This window comes from Caretta caretta, chromosome 5 (assembly GCF_965140235.1).
Source record: "Caretta caretta isolate rCarCar2 chromosome 5, rCarCar1.hap1, whole genome shotgun sequence".
NCBI lineage: Eukaryota > Metazoa > Chordata > Testudines > Cheloniidae > Caretta > Caretta caretta.
Genome location: NC_134210.1, coordinates 37,308,981 through 37,324,405, shown reverse-complemented (window position 1 = coordinate 37,324,405; position 15,425 = coordinate 37,308,981). Strand labels below are relative to the sequence as shown.

Sequence of the window (15,425 nt, the reverse complement as noted above, 5' to 3'; positions counted from 1 at the left end):
TCCATAATATCTGAAACAAAGAGAGGAAAGTTTCCAGCGGGATTTGGAGGGTTGAGGCAGATCGTCTGGCAGCCGATTTTGAGCAGCCAGATACCAGGGCAATAAGAAGAGCACACTGAGGCACGCTGCATCTCCATGCGGCTTTGACAACTAGTTTAATCAATGACGCACAGTAATGTGACACTTATATGTGTTGTTCCTTACCCAGCTGTCCCCTTCATTGCATGTACTCCCCTGTAAACTACACCCCTGCTAACCACAGTGTGCTGAATGAATAAAGAGCCTTTTCTCTGCAGTCCATTTATTTTTATTATGCTCATAAACACAGAGAGACAGCAAAGAAAAGCAAGATAACCTGGGGCTAAGGGGCTGATAACACTGAGGGGCTGGGGAACGAGAGAGAGAAACAAGGACAGCTTGCTTACAACTACACTGCAATAACAATCAAAGATGTGGGAATGGGTGCCTTCTGGTCCTTGTACTCTCCCCTAGAGTTGAGTCCAAGGGATACCGGACCCACTCCACCTCCCTGCATCCTAGGACATCTGGGAGAGGAGGATATGGAACTTGGCAATGATGGCAGCAGGTTCAGCATAGGCTGCAGGGGGACTCTAGCATCCAGCTGCCTTTCTTGAACCTCAACCAGACGCCTTAACATGTCTGTTTGCTCCCTCATAATCCACACCATCTTGTCCTGTGTGTCACGCTCGTGTTCCCTGCATGCTCTCCTGTCCTAGTGGTCACTGTGGAAGCTATCAGACAGTGCAATCCTTCATGCGCTGAGCTCCATCTTGCACTCTTGGAGGCATGCATTAACTCACTGAACATGTCCTCCCAAGTCTTCTTTTTCTGCCTTCTAATCTGGAAAAGTCTCTGTCCCCGTGTGGAGGATGCACCTAAGGACAAGGTTTTATCTGCAAAGAATACAAAGCACAAGGGTAGCATTGACAGTGCATATGTTGTTTCTGGTGCAAGGTTAAATCTTTTCATAAAAGAAACCCCCTCAATGCACTTCCCTGCAAGCAACAATTTAAGCAGAACTGCTGGCTATTGCAAGAGTCAGTTTGCTACTACAGCCATGGTGAGTGAGGCCATGAGGCATGGGCGAGAGGTCTTGTGCTTCAGCTTTTGTTAAGACATCCGTGGGATCAATGGTCCAAACCTCAACACAGCCCCCTTTCCCATAGCAACCTGGATGGTGCTTGAGGGCAGGCATCAGCGTAAAGCCCTGCAAATAGTTTTATTGTTACAAAAGTGGCACCGCGTTGTGGTGCAAGGGAGACGAACAGGAACCATCGCCTCCCCCCCTTCTTTAAATGCTGGCTGCAATACGGGTTGATCCCTTCCAACCACAACCAGGGCATGCTCGGGAAAACGTGGTTGTGTGACGCAGAATTCACCAAACAGGGGAGGATTACTTAACGAATTGCTTACGGTTTAAGGGCTAGCATTTAAAACTTCCTCTGTTTCCCCTAGGTAACCATATGTGACATCACTTTCCTGAGGGTAACAGAGGCGGAAAGGGAAGGCCGCAAATGAAGCCAGCAGAGTTAATACTGGAGTGGCACAGGAAAGTGTCCTACTGTGGTGCACAAAATAAGGCAGCCCTTCCCAGAAACCTTCTGCAAAGCTTCCTGCACCTCTGTCAAGGTTCCTTCCCCACTCTGAACTCTAGGGTACAGATGTGGGGACCTGCATGAAAAACCCCCTAAGCTTATTTTTACCAGCTTAGGTTAAAACTTCCCCAAGGTACAAACTATTTTACCTTGTGTCCCTGGAATTTATTGCTGACACCACCAAGCGTCTAACAAAAATAACAGGGAAAGAGCCCACTTGGAAATGTCTTTCCCCCCAAAATCCTCCCAAGCCCTACACCTCCCTTTCCTGGGGAAGGCTTGATAAAAATCCTCACCAATTTGCATAGGTGAACACAGACCCAAAGCCTTGGATCTTAAGAACAATGAAAAAGCAATCAGGTTCTTAAAAGAAGAATTTTAATTGCAGAAAAAGTAAAAGAATCACCTCTGTAAAATCAGGATGGTAAATACCTTACAGGGTAATCAGATTCAAAATATAGAGAATCCCTCTAGGCAAAACCCTGAGTTACAAAAAGACAAAAAAACAGGAATATGCATTCCATTTGGCACAACTTATTTTATCAGCCATTTAAACAAAACAGAATCTAACGCATATCTAACTAGATTGCTTATTAACCCTTTAAAGGAGTTCTGACCTGCATTCCTGTTCTTGTCCCGGCGAAAGACAACACACAGACAGAGAGAATGCTTTTTTCCCCCCCTCCAGCTTTGAAAGTATCTTGTCTCCTCATTGGTCATTTTGGTCAGGTGCCAGCGAGGTTGTCTTAGCTTCTTAACCCTTTACAGGTGAAAGGGTTTTTCCTCTGGCAGGAGGGATTTAAAGGTGTTTACCCTTCCCTTTATATTCATGACAACCTCCGTGAAAGCTTCCTAGAGATCTCCATGGGGGATTCCCAGGCCATCCCCGTGCACATAAACAGTCTTTTTCACAGCACACCCTCTGCAAAGCTGCAGTGGCCACTGATAACCGCTATCCCAATTTTTTAATTCAGATTCAACATTAAAAATAATATAATGTAACCTCTATAGTTTGATTGGAAATGCGTACCCATCAGAGGTGCCTTCCCCAGCATCACACTCCACCGCCAACTGGTCCTGTGAGGGGATGGGCTCCAGAGTTTTAAAAAGTTCTTGGCTGTCAGGGAGAATGGATGCACTTGCTTGCCACGCATTCTCCTTTTCCTCCTCCTCATCAACAATGGCCTCCTCATTGTTGCCCGAGGTTGCGTAGGACTCCTGGGAGGTATCCACAGAGCATTTTGGGGTAGTGGTGAAGTCACTGCCAAGAATCGTATGTAGCTCCTCATAGAAGCGGTATGTCTATGGCTCAGAACCAGAGCGCCTGTTCTCCTCCATTGTCTTTTGGTACGCTTGCCAAAGCTCCTTTATTTTCATGAGGAACTGCTGGGTGACCCTGGTGTAGCCCTTCTCCCCCATGCCCTGTGCGATTTTGGCATTGATGTCAGCGTTTCTTATGCTGGTTCAGAGCTCTGCCTGCACAGACTCTTCTCACCACACAGCAATAAGATCCACCACCTCCTGTGTGCTCCATGCTGGAGCACATTTGCGGCCTTGAGTCTCCATGGTCAGCTGTGCTGACGAGCTCTCCATGCCGATCAAACAGGAAATGAAAATTCAAAAGTTCCCTGGGCTTTAACAGGTGGGTGGCTGTTTCCTGTGTACCTGGCTGAAGTGCAGTGGAGTTGAAAGTGCTGTCACAGAGGAGCACTGTGGGACGCCTCCTAGAGGCCAATTTATTCGAATTACATAGCACAGTGTCTACACTATCCCATGTCGACATGTGGATGTCGACTGAAGCACTAGGCCTCTCATGGAGGTGGAGTCCAGAAGTCAACTTTACACACCCTTTAGGTCGGCGGAAGGGACTCAGTAGTGTAGACACATACATTATTAACTTGACCTAATGCAGTATGTGTCGACCTAACTTTGTAGTGTAGACCAGGCCTAGGTTCTATTCCCACCTCTGCTACTGACTGAGCTTAATAACAGTTTGTGTTTATACAGCACTTTACAAAAGTTATTTAATTAGGCCTCGCAGCAGCCCCGGGGGGTAAATAAGTATGACGGTGCCCATTTTACACATAGGACTTGGAGGATCAGAGGAATTAAGTGACATGGCCTCCCATTCCCATGCCTAATCTACTTGATAACAGGGACCTGCAGCCAAATTACAGAAAAGATGTTTTCTAATACTGCATACGTTACAACAGTGGAAAATATTTTTCACTAAATGGCATTGCAAGTGGTTACAGATAGAAATTTTATTTTGTTTTGTTTGCAAAAATGCACCAGAGAAATTTGGTGAACTTGAAAATAGCATTTACTCGGGCAAAATTCACATTGAAGTTAGCGTGAGTTTTGCATGATTCAGTACTAAAGGATTTAGTCTCCAGTCATTCGAAATATAGGCTCTGTTGCGACTCTGTCCTTGGCAGCACTCCCTTTAAGGATCTATGTGGGGAGCACAAGCAGACATGCTAGTTGCCTCCACCGGGCTCCAGGGTACATCACTCTCACAGGGCTGGCGCCCTGCACTCCAGCTGAGGCCTTCTGGGTGTTTCTTCCCCTCTCAGGGTCTCAGATGAGCCAAACAAAATAGTCCACAGTCAACAAATTAAGTTAAATAAAAGCATAAAGGAAAAGAAGGAAAAGCATTGGCAGTTTCAGTCAGGATATTAGTCATCTGATATCCTGTGGTCCCCCCAGCCCGCCCACCCACCCAAGTTCACCGGGTCTCAGTCTCTTTCCCCCTCTTAGCCCAGAGAGCTGTGTTCTCCTTTCTGCAAGGGCAGAGACTCCGTTGGCTGGCAGAACTTTCCCTGGGATCTCAACAGCCTGTCGCCCCCATCTGAGTGGAGTTCCCTCCTTTTAACTCCTCCTCCAGTCCTGGCATGATTTACAGGTGTGGATAGGTGGGGCCACTAGAGCCAAGAGCAGCTCCCTTAACCCCTTCCACGTTAGTGCAGGGTTTGTATGCCTTGTCACAGGGCCACTTTCACTTATTCACTAATATATTCAAACCAATGTGACTAAACATTATTATTTTGATTTTTTTCCTATGATGAATCATATACTAAAGTCTATTATTAACAACTGGATGCATGCCACATTCACAGCTGAACATGCTGTAGAAATATAAGAACAGATTCAGAAATAGCTAAGTGACAAAACTATTGAAAGCCTTTGATGGTGTGTAGTGTATTTGCGGCTCATGCGTGGGATAATTTGTTGCATGCTAACCATTGTTGAGAAATGAGATTTTTATGCACCATTTTGCTCGCTAGTGAAGGGAAGGCTTAATGCCATTTCTATTATATGTTCCTTTGCAGTCTTAAAGTTGCTAGATAGGTAATTCACTGGCCCTGACATGTGCAGCGAGAAAGAGATATGTTAATAACAGTCATTTACAGCTTTTTGTAAATGAACGTGGCATTTTACAAACATCTGTCATTGAATCCCTCCACTCATCCCCCCTTTGTTACTGTTTAAATTCCTCATCTTCACGTCTGCCCTAAATTTAAGTTCTCATTCCTCATCATGTATTTACCTCATGACAGTTAAAGAAGATTGAAACAGGAGGACAAGCTTTCATTGCAATAGCCAAGGAGTTAGGGGTAGCTGGTGAGGAATACAGCTTCCCCCAAGCCTGCAAGAGAAGAGAGAGCTTCCCTCTGCTTTTAGCCACCACCCCATCTGATAGTGTGGCTGATGATAGTGTGGCAGACTGACAGATCCAGAAGAGTACCCAGAAGTCACCTACTACAGGACAGGCCCAACAAAGAAAATAACAGAACGCAACTAGCCATCACCTTCAGCCCCCAACTAAAACCTCTCCAGTGCATCATCAAGCATCTACAACCTATCCTGAAGGACGACCCATCACTCTCACAGATCTTGGGAGACAGGCCAGTCCTTGCTTACAGACAGCTCCCAAACCTGAAGCAAATACTCACCAGCAACCACACACCACACAACAGAACCACTAACCCAGGAACCTATCCTTGCAACAAAGCCCATTGCCAACTGTGTCCACATATCTATTCAGGGGACACCATCATAGGATCATAGGGCCTAATCACATCAGCCACACTATCAGAGGCTCATTCACCTGCACATCTACCAATGTGATATATGCCATCATGTGCCAGCAATGCCCCTCTGCCATGTACATTGGTCAAACTGGACAGTCTCTACGTAAAAGAATAAATGGACACAAATCAGACGTCAAGAAGTATAACATTCAAAAACCATTCGGAGAACACTTCAATCTCTTTGGTCACTCGATTACAGACCTAAAAGTGGCAATTCTTCAACAAAAAAACTTCAAAAACAGACTCCCAACGAGAGACCGCTGAATTGGAATTAATTTGCAAACTGGATACAATTAACTTAGGCTGGGAGTGGATGGGTCATTAGACAAAGTAAAACTATTTCCCCATGTTTATTCCCTCCCCCCCACCCACTGTTCCTCACACGTTCTTGTCAACTGCTGGAAATGGCCCACCTTGATTATCACTACAAAAGGTACCCCTCCCCCCTGCTATCCTGCTGGTAATAGCTCACCTTAAGTGATCACTCTGGTTACAGTGTGTATGGTAACACCCATTGTTTCATGTTCTCTATGTATATAAATCTCCCCACTGTATTTTCCACTCAATGCATCCGATGAAGTGAACTGTAGCTCACGAAAGCTTATGCTCAAATAAATTGGCTAGCCGCTAAGGTGCCACAAGTCCTCCTTTTCTTTTTGCAAATACAGACTAACACGGCTGCTACTCTGAAACCTGTCAAAATAACGTAGGTTGCATTTTTGTAGAGGTGACGAAACAGATAATGCCAAGGGATATTTTGTCAAGCCATAGTAATGATTTTAAAAGTGGGTGTTATGCCAAAATTAATCCGAACCTGAGTCAGTACATGCAGAATTTAAGAAGCTGTTTTTTTCCAGATGTGTATTTGTGTTAGCAGTGTGAACCTAAGTACCACAGAGCTTATGCAAATCTTCCTATTTTTAGGTTTGTGTGACCTTTGAAATACACAAGCTTGCATTGAGCTCAACAAGCTTCCATTAAATATTTACAGGTCTTATCTAACAAACTGCAATGTGGACGAAAGGGGGACGGGAGGGGGGGGGTGGGATATTCTTGGGAACTCTGCAAGCCTTTGCAGTAAACAGAACTGCAGAAAACAAAACAAAAAACAAACAAAAAAAAACCCCACCACCAACAAAAAAACCCACACCACATATTCCTGCCTGACTGTCAGGCAATGCAAGTAGAAAAGGTGTTCTAAGAGAGAAACACAGCATCAGTTTTTGATAGGAATGCACTATCTGTTGAATAGAGACTCTAACACGAAAGCTTATGCTCTAATAAATGTGTTAGTCGCTAAGGTGACACAAGTACTCCTGTTCTTTTTGCGGATACCGACTAACACGGCTGCTCCTCTGAAACTTTAGTCCTGACATTGGTCCCATTTAAGTCAAAAGCAGATTTGCCACTGACTTCTATGAGGACCGGATCTATCCTTTTGTTATCCTACAATCCAATGGATGTTAGTATAGCCCGGACCAAAAGAGTGAAGGGCTGTGTTTTTTCACAGTGATCACCCCACATAAGAAATTAATGTGTCTGCTCCAACAGCCAATTACTGGATTTAGTCTTTTAGCTTAAGTGATAGAGGCTTATGTTTTCAGTTCTAAAGGTTACAGGTTCTAACCCACCTGTTCACCCAAGCAGATTTGCTTATGCTAGTACTACACAAAATGCTCCAGTTTCACTTTACAGATGTTTGTGTGAGTGTTTTCTTATGACTCAGTCCACGGAAGTGTGCTCTTCATAAGGATTGCCTTTGACCCTAGGGTTCAACAAACTCAAAATCTCAGAGGAAAACAGTCAAAAATGCTGAGTTTCTGCTCATTTCACATTGAAATCAGGCAAGATTGCAAGTTTAACAGGGTTTCAGTGCAAAGCAGAAATCCAAGGTTAGCAATTTCAGGTTCCATTGAAAAAGTTTTGTACAAATGTATCAGAGACCCCCCTTCTATGCACACACAAATCCTATTCGCTGATTCATTTAGGAACTACCAAGTGCTGGGGTAGTCAATTATTTTTTGTCAAGGTCCAAATCTCTTGGTTAAGGTATAGTCAAGGTCCAGACTCCAGAGAAAATAATAATAAAAAATAACAATAATGATAATAATAAGTAAATAAAAAGATATTGGGGTCTTTTCAAAAGCATCTGTGGTCTGGATTTGTCCTGCAGTCTGCCTGTTGACTACCCCTGACCAAGTGTATTGAAATCAATGGGTGTTGTAAGTACGCAGCACCTCTGAAAATTATTTTCTAAATTTCTCAAATTAGACATCCTAATCCTATGTGACTTGCCCATGCTCATGTAGAAAGCCTGGGGCAAAGTCAGGGATAAAACCCAGATCAACTTAATCAGGGTCCTTCATTTTATCTTTTGTGATTTTATTACAAAGCATTTTGTGATATTATGTATTTTAATTATTGCTAAGGTGCTAAGAACATTTGGATGGATGTGTTTTATGCCACTTTATAACCTGAGATAAATATATGCTTAGATATCATTGAAACAGAAAGTGTGTTTGCCCTCACATTTTCTTTTATTGGACAATAATTGACATAGGGATTTTAATAGGTTCCTGATGCATTCAAGCTCAGTGAGTCTGTTGCATTATCCAAGGTAAAAGCATCAATCTGACTGGTGCAGTTACAGAAAATTTTAACAAAGTTCTCTCAGAAATGGTTCCTCTTTATTGCTTTTACCTTTTTTTCTATTTCATTTTATTATCTTTGCTGCAGTGTATTAAACTACCTATTTTATGGGTCAGACAAAGGGACATGAAAACAGACACTGACGAAACATGAGTGGGTTACTGAAAATTGTATGCAGGCTATTTGAGGATAGCAGATGTATTGTACCTAACGTCAGAATCTTGTGCAAAAATATTAGCATCTGGCACTTTAAAAAAGTGATTGTGATGATTATATAACAGCAGGATGGGTAAAAGAGGGCCATGACCAGCTGGAAAATGAAATGGCTTTGCTGTGGTTTTGTACTTGTCAACAGATAATGAAAAAAGAAAAAAAAAATGCTTTTATGGGGCACAGGAAGTTTTGCTTAGAAATAGAGCACCATTTAGCTCACAATTCTGCAGAAACCAACTCTTGCTGCAGAACTGTGCTATAGAGTGAAACCAGAGTAAGCAACACTGGTCAAGTCATAGTGTACACAAGAGCATTTACACTAGGTGTTTGCACCAAAACAGCGGCACCCGTGGCTAAAACCACAGCATAGACAGGGCAGTCATTTTCAGTAACAAAAAAGGTTTCTAGCACTTACACAGGTGGAGAACACCTTCCAAATGATGAGACATCTTCCTGAATCTGTAGACAGCCTGTGATTTATGAAATGCTCCAGTTAGAACAATGAGCTGTTAACTCCAACTGAATTGTGAGTTAACTATTTCACGGTTGATAATTGTTTAGCAGAAATGTCCAGATAACATGCTTATCCCTGTTTATCTATCCATTCCTTTTGGGATGTCAAAATCTCTAGCTTTTCCCCTGAGTTCTACAGAGAAATTATTTGTTGTCAAGAGAAAAAATTGCACTGAAAAGGGAAAAGTAAAATAAAAGGAATGTAATATTAACAACACATGGAATATTGGGCTGTTTGTAGTATCCATTTTCATATTTAATTGAGTAAAAATTTCTTTTTAAAAAAAATCCTGAAGCTGCTGCAGAATTTCCAGTCTGCTGCAGAATCCAGAGGACTTTGCCACACAATTTAGTTTCAGCTTGCCAACCACTACTGAGGACCTTGCTTATAAATGGAAGACAAATTGGAAACTGGAGGAATGAATCAAACAGTACGATAGTTTGTGTTCTTCAGATCAGATTTCTCAGAGGTTTGCCTTGACAAGCTTCCTTCTCTAATTTTGTTGAGTGGTTCATGTTGGAGAGGTTGTCTGTTATTGGCAAACATTCATTACATTTTACAGTTTACTGATAAACCTGGCTCCAGCAAAAAAAACAACCTGTCCTGGCTCCAGCAAAAAAGGGCAAAAAGAATTAACAGAAATCACCTGCACAAGTAATCCCGTTGCTGCAAGGCAGGAATCAGTGAGGTGGGATTCTGCGCGTTTTAGGGGCGTATTTTGCAGCTACTGTGAGCTAGAACAAAGAACACATTGGCCTCCTGCTAATGAGAATGGTGGAAACATAAGTACTACCTGGTTGAGGACTAGATAGGACGCTTATAGATAACTCTGCCATTGTAGGGACATGATATATACCCCAGTGATTAGCTTGTTATGCTTCCTGGTGCATACATGTCTCTCAAGGAGATATTCTGCCCACCTGGCTAGTTACTTTGCAAGAAGAGGCCAGTCCATAAGGGTGTTTTGTATCTGGCTTTGAAGGTTAATAAACATGAACTTTGGCTCTGACGGGGGCATGGGGAAGATTCACCGTGAGACCCTCCACCAAGATACCATACCTCCAATTCCCCAAAGCGTGTAACTAGGAACTGTCAGCAAAAATATCTAGACTCATCTCAGCCACCACAAAGAGGCACAGACAGGCCTTAAAATAAGTCTCAAATCAAGGCTTTATAGAGTAGAACCAACTTTGAATCGCATCCAACAGCAGCATGGAAGACCGTTCAGTTTGTAGGACACTGGTGTAAAATGAACTCATACACTGCTAATATGCAGTTTGGCGACCACATTCGGTGCTGGCTGAAACTTCCAACTGGGCTTCATCGGTAGCCCCAGTTAGGTCATTTCATTGATCCACCTTAGAGGAAGTAATAAAGACGAGGATGAATTTGGCACAGTTTCCAATCAAGAAAAGGCTGTAATATCTTAGCTGACCACAGACAAATATAACCACTACCCAATGGCTATTGCTTCCTGGGAATTCAAGAGCAATCCACAATCCACAATCAACATTGTGAACATCTTTGCAAGAATAGGATAAATGGTGCCAAGGGATAGAGCAATTAAAACATTTGTCAGTTCCCCACGTTGTATCCCCTGGACAATCAGCAACAACTGCATTTTCTCCAGATTGAATCTCAGACAGTTCAGCTCATTCTCATAAATCCTTACCACAGCCAGACACCAGAAAAGCATGGAAACAGTGCAATCCACATCTGATAGAAAGAAGTCAGGGCTGAAGGTCATCAGCCTACAAAGCAATCTAGATCAGAAGTACTTCACAGGCATTATATGTTATGGTATTGCCAAAAAGTCAGAGACAGAACCTTTTCTCTGTCAGAGAGAGGCTAGATCAGTAGTGAGCAACTGCAGTCCACAGGCTGCAGGTTGCCCATCACTGGTCTACATCCAGCTCTGCTGAAAGTTCTGTTTCCCATATTCAAGACCCTCCCCACTGGTAGACATTTTCATTGCTCCGATGGAATACAGTTGTCCTGAGAAGGCATGTTCAGTCGCGGAGCCATTCTGTGGACCACTCGGTAAGGCATTAGAATGATCTCTTTCATGAACACTGGCACAGTGTCTTCTAGATTAGGGCACACTGCTTTACAATTAGGATTGGACAAGTTTGTTTTTGCCTCGTTGCAAATGTTCTTTTGAAAATCTTAATGGGACACATGGACAGAAAGGGTTAAGCATCCTGCAGGATATATGACCCAAATTCAATCTTTAGGGACATACTGGTAAATAATGTTTGTGTTTTTGTGTGTTTACATGTATATTGTTAGAGGGTGACAATATAATCAAACAGTTCCTATCTATGCTGTATTCTGTTAATTCAGAGATAAAAAGGAGATCTCAACATTTAAATGAACTGTAAATATAGTGATATACTCTATTGATTTCTCTTGGAAGTATACAGCAGATCACCTGCAAATGGTGGAAAACAGGCAATTGCCTTTTGTTAATCTGTGTAGCTAATTACCGGTGACACTTAGGAAATAGGTCTACTTCAAAGTCAGGATGATTGCCTATTGTTCAGTTAAGGACTCCAAGCTGTCAAGAGAAGGCCTGGAACTGTATAAAAAGCCCTTGGGTCCTGATCCTTTTTATCTCAGATCTGCTTGATGCTTTAGGCAGGGAAGCTTGAGTCATAAGACTGAGATCTCCAGTCCCATCTGGATCACCATGGACATGAACATTAGACTATAACCTATGGACTAATTCAGAAAGAACTCTTTGCAACTACAAAGCTCACTATCTCTACTATAAAATTGATCTCAGAACTGTATTCATGTCTGTATGTATACTGATCTTTTAACCAATACTCTCTCTTTTCATTAACTTGGGAGGTAATGTGTCTGATCCTTTGGGATTGGTAGAACTTTCTTACATGATGGATAAGATTTTCAGTAATCCTCATCATATTTGACTTGGGCATCTGGGTGAAAGCCCAAGGCTGGGTTGCTTTAAGGGAACTGTGTTTTGTCTTTGGAGTAACCAGTTAGGTATTATAGAAGCTGTTTTGAGGCTAGCTTGGTGGATCTAAATACTGGAATGACCACCAGCTTTGGGGATTGTCTGCCCCATTCTTTGCAGTTTGCCCTAATTGAGTAACCTCAGTGTGGTCCCCCTAGAACCCCAGTCACACGTAGATTTGGGATTCAGATTCTCATCGGAACAGCTGAACTTTAACAACAAACTTTAACTTCTGCTGAGACGTGTGCATTGTTTTTAGATTATTGAAACATCTAGTTTAAAAAAAAAACAACTATACATTAACTGCACTATAGCTCGATTGCTTTTACAATCCGCATAAAAAATGTCACTGAAGCATGCACCAAGCATGCTGTTGATGCTCTACAAAAACGATAAGTAATCTAATTAGCTGCATTAGTTCAATTACACGTGGACTTTATTCTGTGACTGGTAGTTAAAGATATGTAGCCACTGAAAAGTACCTGTGGTGTTTTTTACTGGCTGGTTTAAAGTATGATTTTAAGAATTAATTTTCTAATACAATATTTAATGATTTAATATACATTAATGGGAAATAATAGGCATAGATCACCTTCTGTCAAAGGATCTTACAACTATTAATGAATTAAGCCATTAATTGTGGGATAAAAACAGCTCATATGCAAACATGTACTTTCAAACATGAAAGGAGAGGAAGATAGGGCTTTCTATAGCAAAAAAACAAAAACAAAACCAAACCTCTGCATATCTCCATTTCCCTGGCCAGATTACTGCTAAAGCTCTTCAGTAACATTATTCAATCCATTTGCTATGTGTGATGAAAATCTGGGTCCCAACAAAAACTCTGAACTTTATTGAATGGGATAAAATGCCAGTAAAAATCCTGCAGTTGCAGCTCCGTTTTAAACAGATATGCATATAGTAGAACGCCTTCCATGATGGCTATAGACACAAAGCACTGGAGGACCAAAAGCTACCTCTTAGCTTGCTTTCCCTGGCAGCTTGGGACTTCAGTGCCCTGCCTGGTTATGCCAGACATGCTAGTCTGCTACAAACACAGACCTAGGTCTGAACCACATCCTCCAAAAGCTTGAGGCTTAACTGAAAACAGCTTAAGAAGTGCTCCTGTCTCCAACACCCAGATACCCAGTTCCCAATGGGATCCAAACCCCAAATAAATCTGTTTTACTCTGAATAAAGCTTATACAGGGTGTGACAAAATTCCTCCTCTATCTTGGTGGATCCTACGCTTATTGACGGATTTTGCTCGCCTCAGAGACTCACAGTAGCCCTCAGTTTGGCCACTTTCATAGCTCAAATCTGCCGTTCACTCAGATAACCTCATCACTGGCCAGCATGGGGAAACAAGAGTAAGAACAATCTCCACAGTCTCTACTGATCCACCATGTGGGTCAGGGAACAGCATAGAGACTTCCCCTCCGGTGGAACCTCCTGTGTTGGATCAGGAGTTGGGAGGTTTGGGGGGAACCCTGGCCCGCCCTCTACCCCAGGTTCCAGCCCAGGGGCCTGCAGACTGCAGCTGTGTAGAGTGCCTTCTGGAACAGCTGTGTGACAGCTACAATTCCCTGGGCTACTTCCCCATGGCCTCCTCCCAGCACCTTCTTTGTCCTCACCACACAGGACCTTCCTCCTGATGTCTGTTAATGCTTGTACTCCTCAGTCCTCCAGCAGCACATCCTCTCACTCCCAGCTCCTTAAACACACCACAAACTGAAGTGAGCTCCTTTTTAAACCTAGGTGCCCTGATTAGCCTGCCTGTCTTAATTGATTCTGGCAGCTTCTTGATGTCTAAGGTGTTCTAATCAGCCTGTCTGCCTTAATTGTTTCCAGAAAGTTCCTAATTGTTCTGGAACCTTCTCTGTTACCTTACCCAGGGAAAAGGGACCTACTTAACCTGGGGCTAATATATCTGCCTTCTATCACGATCCTGTAGCCATCTGGCCTGACCCTGTCACAAGGGTAAACTCATAAATTGTTCGCCCTCTATAACACTGATAGAGAGATATGCACAGCTGTTTGCTCCCCCAGGTATTAATACTTGCTCTGGGTTAATTAATAAGTAAAAAAATATTTTATTAAATATAAAAAGTAGGATTTAAGTGGTTCCAAGTAATAACAGACAGAACAAAGTAAATTACCAAGCAAAATAAAACAAAAACATGCACGTCTAAGCCTAATACAGTAGGAAACTAAATGCAGGTAAATCTCACTCTCAGAGATGTTCCAATAAGCTTCTTTGACAGACTAGACTCTTTCCTAGTCTGGGTCCAGCAATCACTCACATGTAGTGTCATCTCTAAAATAAAAGTGTTTTACTGTGCGCTTGTGGTAGGGTTAAAAATGATGGGCAAAGGAAAAACAACTGGACATGTGCCCTTTCTGGCTTCCTTATGTTGTATGAAAAAGGCATAGGGGATTTTTTTTGTTAAGAAGTTCCTTTTTTGCTTGATTTTTTTACATTACAAATTCAGGTCTTATCTAGTCTAGAAGAACCTATAATGACCGGATTGTGTTACAGAATGGTGATCAACATTTTTCAGTTCAAGTAAAATGTTAACATGAAATATAAGACCTGTGATTCTTGACCAGATATAATGTTTAAAGTTTCTATAACTGACTCATTATACATCTATGAGCTGATGGAGTGTATCACTTGGTTTGATCCAAATCAAATCATTCTGGTTTGTTGAACTGAATAAAAATGTTTTGTTTCAGGGTAATTTGTTGAGGTGACAATTGGGAGTTGAACTTCGGGTGCCTCATGCCCCCATTCTCCTCAATGGGCAGTTGTCCTTGGTTGGGCTATGTCTCCTATGATGCAATCTGTTTTTCACTCCAGGTGACTAGATGCATCATGGGAGTGCATGACATGGTACTTCTTGAGAAACATAGTCCAGCCAGGGAGCCCTGCCTACAGAGGAAAATTGGGGCATAAGGCACCAACCCCATGGCACAACGTCATAGACTAATGTTGAATCAAACCAAACCTACACATTTTGATACAGAAATGTCTAAAGGGTTTGTTTTGATTGAAAATGTTAAAACAAAATGTTTCAGTCTCTGTGAATCCAATTTTTTTTTTAATTTACCATGGGGGGGGGGGAGGAAATACTTCAACTTTTCATCCTGGTTTGGGATGAGAACAAATGTCAAAATATCAGAATTTTCCATAGGACAAAAATTCTGCTTAACAACCAGCTCAAGGTAAAACTTACTCTTTTTTTTTAAGCGAATTACATAGTAGCCCTTTCATCACTCCAGAAAGCAGGTAGTGTCAATCCCACCCATTATCTATACTTTTATTCTGCTTGGTTTTGATTAGTGACTGTTCCATCATT

At 42.3% G+C, this 15,425-nt stretch overlaps 1 long non-coding RNA gene across 1 annotated transcript in view; it reads left to right on the top strand.

Annotated features, from left to right (window-relative positions):
• The first annotated feature begins 884 nt into the window (after positions 1-884).
• The window catches only part of LOC125636916 (uncharacterized), a 269,774-nt gene continuing 255,233 nt past the window's right edge, over positions 885-15,425 (top strand). Inside the window, exon 1 of the long non-coding RNA XR_012668281.1 lies at positions 885-938. This is a non-coding gene — a long non-coding RNA (uncharacterized LOC125636916). The remainder of the gene's footprint in view (positions 939-15,425) is intronic.